Raw genomic sequence first — 8,664 nt, 5'->3', positions numbered from 1 at the left:
ATAGGAATTCTAGAGAGTAACTCATTATCTCAAAGTACCCCAAGTAGAACCAAATGGACACTAGTTTATTTATTTATGCTTAAATATATCAATCTTTTAACACAAAAACTAGGATTCACAGGGTGGTGGTATTTGAAGAGGTAGTACTGTACATCTAAGGTATATACATACATACATACAGGTGAATACAGTGTATACTTATCTTCATGCTTGTACATATACAAATTGGCAACTAGGCCTGAGTCAAATACGCTCAAAATTTTGTGCTTTCAGGAATTTCCCAAAATTTTCACTCTTTATGCTCTTTCAGTGTTCCTATTATGCTTGCATTATGCTCCTAAGTTAGCAACATTTGTGACAATTATCATGGAACATTTTAATCAGTGAATGCTCTATTAGAGTATTTCACTATAAAGTGATCTATTAGAGGGTGTCAATCTAAGGACAATGCATTTTGTAACTGCTCTATTAGGGAATATTGATCTATTCTCATGGAATTAAGCTCCATAGTTTGAAATATGCCAGCATTATGCTGGCATAGCACTTCCAGCCTATTAGCTATGCTTTTTACTATGCTGCTTGCTATGCTGGCATATTTGACACAGGCCTATTGGCAACACATGTCTGTGATTATCATTTAATCTGTCAATAAGCCATAGCATAGCTACGTATAATTATAAGATTTACATGATTATAATAACAAAACAATTATATATATCTAATCAAAAACAGCCTAGCTGTAAAAAAAGGTGCGGCCCCCAAAAAGGCCATAGTGAAAAAAGATGTGAAATCCAAGGTGGCGGCCAAGAAATGGCTGTGATGGTAGGTTAATGGTTAAATTTTAATAACGACAATCCAGGTGAATTTTGTGCCGCTTGGTCTTGGCACCAAATTCACCTGAAATGTTGTTATTAAAATTTAACCATTAACCTACCATCACAGCCATTTCTTGGCCGCCACCTTGGATTTCACATCTTTTTTCACCATGGCCTTTTTGGGGGCCGCACCTTTTTTTACAGCTAGGCTGTTTTTGATTAGATATCACTTCTTTTTGTATTTGTATACTGCAAAGCCGGCCTATGGCTGGCTTTGGGGCTTTTTTAACCTATGTGTTTTTTTCTTTACCACAGGAAGAAGAAAAGAGCTTAAAGAAGATTAATTTTGTAATACTTCAATTATTTTTGATTTTATTAGTAATTATACAAATTATATACATATATTTATTACATGCCCATTATTCCCCAAAGGATATTTTTTTGCAGCTGATCTCTCTACTGAGTGACTTGAAATGTAGCTGAACTATATACAGGATGGTTTCTTTGTAGCTGAACTCTCTACAAGGTGACCTCTTCTAGCTGGTCTCTCTACAGGGTGATTTGTTTGCAGCTAAACTCTCTACATGGTGGTTTCTTTGTAGCTGAACTCTCTACATGATGGTTTCTTTGTAGCTGAACTCTCTATAAGGTGACTTCGTCTAGCTGAACTCTCTACAGGGTGATTTTTTTTGTAGCTGAACTGTCTACAGGGTGATTTGTTTGCAGCTGAACTCTCTACATGATGGTTTCTTTGTAGCTGAACTCTCTACAAGGTGACTTCGTCCAGCTGATCTCTCTACGGGGTGATTTGTTTCTAGCTGAACTATCTACAGGTGATTTGTTTGCAGCTAAACTCTCTACATGGTGGTTTCTTTGTAGCTGAACTCCCTACATGATGGTTTCTTTGTAGCTGAACTCTCTACAAGGTAACTTCTTCTCTACAGGGTGATTTGTTGTACAGTAGTTGAATTCTCTACAAGGTGATTTGTTTGAGGCTGAACTCTCTACATGGCGGTTTCTTTGTAGCTGAACTCTCTACAGAGTGATTTGTTTGCAGCTGAACTCTCTACATGATGGTTTCTTTGTAACTGAACACTCTACAAGGTGACTTCTTCTAGCTGATCTTTCTACAGGGTGAATTGTTTGTAGCTGAACTATCTACAAGGTAACTTCTTCTAGCTGATCTCTCTACAGGGTGATTTGTTTGTAACTGAACTCTCTACATGATGGTTTCTTTGTAGCTGAACTCTCTACAAGGTGACTTCTTCTAGCTGATCCCTCTACAGGGGGATTTATTTGTAGCTGAACTCTCTACAAGTAATTTATTTGCAGCTGAACTCTTTATGTGGTGGTTTCTTTGTAGCTAAACTCTCTACAAGGTGACCTCTTCTAGCTGATCTCTCTACAGGGTGATTTGTTTCTAGCTGAACTCTCTACAGGTGATTTTTTGCAGCTAAACACTCTACATGGTGGTTTCTTTGTAGCCAAACTCTGTGCATGATGGTTTCTTTGTAGCTGAACTCTTTACAAGGTGACTTCTTCAGCTGATCTTTCTACTGGGTGATTTGTTTGCAGATGAACTCTCTACATGGTGGTTTCTTTGTTGCTGAACTCTGTACAAGGTACGTTTTTGTGGGTGATCTCACTGCAGGTTGATTTGTTTGTAGCTGAACTCTGTACAAGGTGCGTTTTTGTGGGTGATCTCACTGCAGGTTGATTTGTTTGTAGCTGAACTCACTAAAGGGTGATTTGCTTGTAGCTGAACTCCTTGCATTGTGTCTAGTTTCTAGCTGATCTCTCTACAGGCTGATTTGTTTGTAGCTGATCTCTCTACAAGTTGATTTGTGTGTAGCTGATCTTTCTACAGGTTGATTTGTTTGTAGCCGATCTCTCTACAGGGTAATTTGTTTGTAGCTGAACTCTGTACAAGGTGCGTTTTTGTTGGTGATCTCACTGCAGTTTGATTTGTTTGTAGCTGAACTCACTAAACGGTGATTTGCTTGTAGCTGAACTGCTTACATTGTGTCTAGTTTCTAGCTGATCTCTCTACAGGGTGATTTGTTTGTAGCTAATCTCTCTACAAGTTGATTTAAGTGTAGCTGATCTCTCTGCAGGTTGATTAATTTGTAGCTGATCTCTCTACAGGGTAATTTGTTTGTAGCTGAACTGTCTATAAGGTGATTTGTTTGTAGCTGATCTCTCTGCAGGTTGATTTGTTTTAGCTAAACTCTCTACAGGCTGATTTACTTGTAGCTGAACTCCTTACATTGTGTCTAGTTTCTAGCTGATCTCTCTACAGGTTGATTTGTTTGTAGCTGATCTCTCTACAGGGTAATTTGTTTGTAGCTGAACTCTCTATAAGGTGATTTGTTTGCAGCTGAACTCTCTACATGGTGGTTTCTTTGTTGCTGAACTCTCTGCAGGGTGTTTTGCTTGTAGCTGAACTCTCTGCAGGGTGATTTGTTTCTAGCTTATCTCTCTACAGGTTGATTTGTGTGTAACTGGTCTCTCTACAAGCTGATTTGTTTGTAGCTGATCTCTCTGCAGGTTGATTTGTTTGTAGCTGATCTCTCTACAAGTTGATTTGTTTGTTGCTGATCACTCTAAAAGTTGATTTGTTTGTAGCTGAACTCTCTGCAAAGTGTTTTGTTTGTAGCTGACCTCGCTTCAGGGTGATTTGTTTCTCTCTACAGGGTGATTTTTTGTAGCTGACCTCTCTTCAGGGTGATTTGTTTCTAGCTGATTGCTCTACAGGTTGATTTGTTTGTAGATGAACTCTCTACAGGGTAATTTGCTTGTAGCTGAACTCCTTACATTGTGTCTAGTTTCTAGCTGATCTCTCTACAGGGTGATTTGTTTGTAGCTGATCTCTATACAAGTTGATTTGTGTGTAGCTGATCTCTCTGCAGGGTGATTTGTTTGTAGCCGATCTCTCTACAAGGTAATTTGTTTGTAGCTGAACTATCTATAAGGTGATTTGTTTGTAGCTGATCTCTCTGCAGATTGATTTGTTTTAGCTGAACTCTCTACAGAGTGATTTGTTTCTAGCTTATCTCTCTACAGGTTGATTTGTGTGTAACTGATCTCTCTACAAGCTGATTTGTTTGTAGCTGATCTCTCTGCAGGTTGATTTGTTTCTAGATGATCTCTCTACAGGTTGATTTGTTTGTTGCTGATCGCTCTAAAGGTTGATTTGTTTGTAGCTGAACTCTCTGCAAAGTGCTTTGTTTGTAGTTGATCTCTCTACAAGATGATTTGTTCCTAGCTGATATCTCTACAGGGTGATTGTTTGTAGCTGACCTCTCTTCAGGGTGATTTGTTTCTAGCTGATCACTCTACAGGTTGGTTTGTTTGTAGCTGAACTCTCTACAGGGTGATTTGCTTGTAGCTGAACTCCTTACATTGTGTCTAGTTTCTAGCTGATCTCTCTACAGGGTGATTTGTTTGTAGCTGATCTCTCTACAAGTTGATTTGTGTGTAGCTGATCTCTCTGCAGGTTGATTTGTTTGTAGCCGATCTCTCTACAGGGTAATTTGTTTGTAGCTGAACTGTCTAGAAGGTGATTTGTTTGTAGCTGATCTCTCTGCAGGTTGATTTGTCTTAGCTGAACTCTCTACAGGGTGATTGCTTGTAACTGAACTCCTTACATTGTGTCTAGTTTCTAGTTGATATCTCTACAGGGTGGTTTTGTGTAGCTGAACTCTCTACAGGGTGATTTGTTTCTAGCTTATCTCTCTACAGGTAGATTTGTGTTGATTTGTTCATTGCTGATCACTCTAAAGGTTGATTTGTTGTAGCTGAACACTCTGCAAAGTGTTTTATTTGTAGCTGATCTCTCTACAGGGTAATTTTTTTGTAGCTGAACTCTCTCCACAGTGACTTGTGTGTAGCTGAATTCTGTGTAACTGAATTCTCTACAGAGTGACTTAATTGTAGCTGAATTCTCTACAGGGTGCATGACTTGTTTATAGCTGAACTTTCTACAGTGTGACTTGTAATGTTCTGAATCTCTATAGTGATATATTTGCTTAACTCTCCACATGGTGACTTGCTCCTTGCTGAACTGTCTATAAGATTAACTGCTTGCAGCTGAACTCCCTACAGAATATCTTGTGATGTAATAAAATTCTATAATGGAGTAAATAAATTAGCCGAATGCTCTATTAGGGTGACTGTTCTATTAGAGTATCTCGATCTCGCATTTGCTACACGGAGTTGGCTTTAGAATCATAACTCAGTGGTTTGTAATCCGATTCTTCTGTACTACTGCAAGGACTTTCTATGAAGATTATTCCAGCTATACACCGATATTCAGCTCATTGTTCTAAGCGGTTTGCCTAGTAGGCGTGAAAACTAATACTTTTTTATTCATAAAAATCGATTGCGTAATTGTGACACAGGTTGGGTTTTGTGTCATATCTCCATGGTCTTTATCTCGATTCCTTTCAAACCACCAAAAGGCACTCCTACGATGGTTACTCCATCTACATAGCAATTTTCAACTCATTCCATGAAGCAATCCATCTTGTTTTACGCGAATAATTGGTCATAACTCCTGAACCATTCATCGGATTTGTACCAAATTTGATGCTAGAATTCGCCTTTGGACTCCCTTTATGTGTGCCAAATTTCATGGCGATCGGAGTACGCATTTGCTTGTTATAGCAATTTTTGCAAGTGTGCGAAAAGACGAAGAAGAAAAAAAAACGAAGAAAAAAAACCAAACTTTGGCAGTTCGTATCTCGGAAATGGCTGGAGCGATTTCCTTCCAATTTGGAATGTAGACTCCCCTGGCTTGCGGGCAACTGTGTAGCAAATTTGGTTCCAATCGGATAAGTGATCACTGAGATACAAAGGTGTGAAAATGACGTTTTTGTTCTTCCTGTCAATATACTCACGGGTGTGGCGCGCCAGCTTCTTGGGCCGCACGACACACTACCGTGTGTCTTGGTTTGACTCCCATGTAGTGACAAGTTCTCCACATGTGATTACAAAGTTGAAACCAACTCTTATAGAAAGCAGTGACAGTACATGCAGCTGACTTTGCCAGGACAGATTTCTCCCTGATTATAATCTGCAAGGAGCTTTTAGATTTAATTCAAGAGGTTTACTATACCATTAACATTCTATATATATATAATCAACTGAAGCATACTGCTTGTAGTTGAATTTTTATGATACACTGTACAAGGATAGAATGTAGGCAGAAACTGTCAATATTAAGCACACACCTTGTAATCTGCATGGGAACAAAGCACCTGGATATTCTGCACTTCCATAAGATAAACTTTCAATTCAAAATAATTGAGTGCAACTCCAAGTCTTAGACTACAGACAACACACACTGGCAATTCCGATATGACAAGTCAGTGGTGACCATGACTCCATTACCAGATAGTAATGTACAATCCATTAAGTAGGTGTGGCTACAATAACAAACAATCCAATAAGTAAACATGGAACCATGTGCTCATATGCCTACACACACAGCAACAGCTTTTCCATTAAGTGGGGATGACTATCTACGGATTCATGCATGCTTACACCAATACTTGCAAATAGTAACAAATGTTTCTGACATGTAGGTATGGCTTCACTTAAGTATGTACACCTACATTTCCATAAGTACAATCAAGGTTGCTAATTCAATTATTGCCTGTTATCTTGTATGATTCAGACCTGAATACTTCATAAAGTGGATGAGACCCACTTGACCAGAAGAAAATGTGACCCAAATGAGTCCACCCAATTTCAGGCTGTTAGGAGACACACCAGTAAATTTGTTCCACGTGGTTTTCCCCACAGAACACATGTAGCTACTACAGTTTCATAACTATTTTGAGATGCATAAAAGGGATGAGATGTCATTTTACTATATAAGTGGCCAGGGAGGTAATTTCACAAACAAACTTCTTACCCAGTTGCTAGTGCTAGCTATTATCACATTAGTTACTATATATACTTTACTACATAAACACGAAAATGCATCAGGATGTGGCTAGACACTTTGTGCCACACCTACTGACCATACTTATTATCTAAAATTACTCACCGTTTCAACAGACCATTAACAGCTGTTACATAGCTATGTAGGTCTACTGCTCTCCGTCCATAGATCTAGCTATCTGAGGACCTATCCTAATGTCAGACGTCACTCTCTGGGGAGCTTCTGTATTCATATCATTACTGTTATAGAATCCACTGAAGATGCTGAGGGGATACAATTGATACCTTTGAGCTGTCTTCTGGGTTGTACCTCTTGGATTCATTAGCAAAAGACAGTGGCTAAAAATCTGTTTTACAACTAACCCTAACCTGTGACCAGATTTGCGAAAAGGGGTCTTCCACACACATTCAATTTACCAACTTTGACAATTCGTACCTTCAGAATGGAACATGTTATTGCCTTGACATTTGGTCAATAGTAAGCACTAGCATAGGTGAATGGATGTTGAAAATTTCAGGCTTGTATCTTTCTTGAACACAAAGTTATGATATTCCAAGTTCATAGAATTGGATGTGTGCGGAAGACCCCTTTTTGCACTGAGACAGGGATTAGACATAAACAAAATTGGCTTTTGTGTTAGAAGTACATATTGTATGCTCTATACTGTCACAATTGTTGTGTAACAAAGTGTCATTGAAGGGAATAAATGAAGGGATTCCTTACTACATAATTCAGGGGCTACTACTTACCCAGGAAAATTTGGAAAAATAATTGTGGCAAGACTGAATCTGGAAGTAATTTGAGAGAAATGACTGCGATCTGAAATAGTGAACAAACTAAATGATTATATAATTTATACAGTGACATACAAGCCAATTCTTTAGATCAAACTATTGTTTTCTTAGATTTAAGGTAATAGTTGTATCAATAGTGGACTATAAAAAGACCATAACTATGAATGCTTTATGCTGACATGATATTAAATGACAGTAAAAAGAGTACCTGTGTTTATAGCTACCATAAGTCCATAACTAAAGAGTACTACCTTGGATTCATCAGGAAAAGTTCAAAAGTCTCAAGCTTCTTCAAGTGGTTGGTGGATTTGGCTAAAGAAGAGTAAACATCTAAGCAGATCATCATGAAGATATTCTCTGAGGTTGATTTTTGAAAATTTTCTATATTGATGGCCCTGGCCATCCATCAGTATGGCTTAGTAATCAGTGTATGTGTTGATATGACATGTAATTATAATAGATATACCACAGCTGCAAGGGATTTTGCTGATATATACACTCTTAGCCCTTGGGCCACAACACAGTCGTGGTATAAGTGGTATATATCACTGTAAGAACACTTACCTACTAGGTGAAAGATCTACAGAGCACTCACCCTGTTCTTTTCATACATCAGTACCAGATGATCGATAGTGGTTTTAATAGTATGCATATGGGCTAATAGCTGTTAGAATAAAATTGCGATTGTGGGATCCAGTTTTTTTTTTTTTGCTTTTAGCATTTTGTACTACATTAAGCCTAATAGCTTCACTATTGGGACACTGAAAATTACTCACCTAGTTGTCCTCTTTGTGTTGTTCTGTGGTCTGCTCAATGGCTGCATGAAACATGGTATATAGGTAGAAACATACATCCATGCATTGCCCAAATGATTATTTTACTCATCATTTAGTAGCTGCCAATCAATCAGAACTTAGCGATTACACTGAACCTAGCCTAAGTAAACCCAAACCCATAATTAAATGCTCCATTTCACTCAATATAAGGAGTCAAAGTAAACCGTATCTTTGAACTTGTCGGGCATCAAAAACATGAGCAAACTGCATACATACTCTGTAAACTGATTTTACATAGTTGCTCCAACACAAGTCAATTCAATAAAAAGGGT

This window comes from Dysidea avara, chromosome 1 (genome assembly GCF_963678975.1).
Source record: "Dysidea avara chromosome 1, odDysAvar1.4, whole genome shotgun sequence".
Lineage (NCBI taxonomy): Eukaryota > Metazoa > Porifera > Demospongiae > Dictyoceratida > Dysideidae > Dysidea > Dysidea avara.
Note: the sequence above shows the minus strand (reverse complement) of the source record.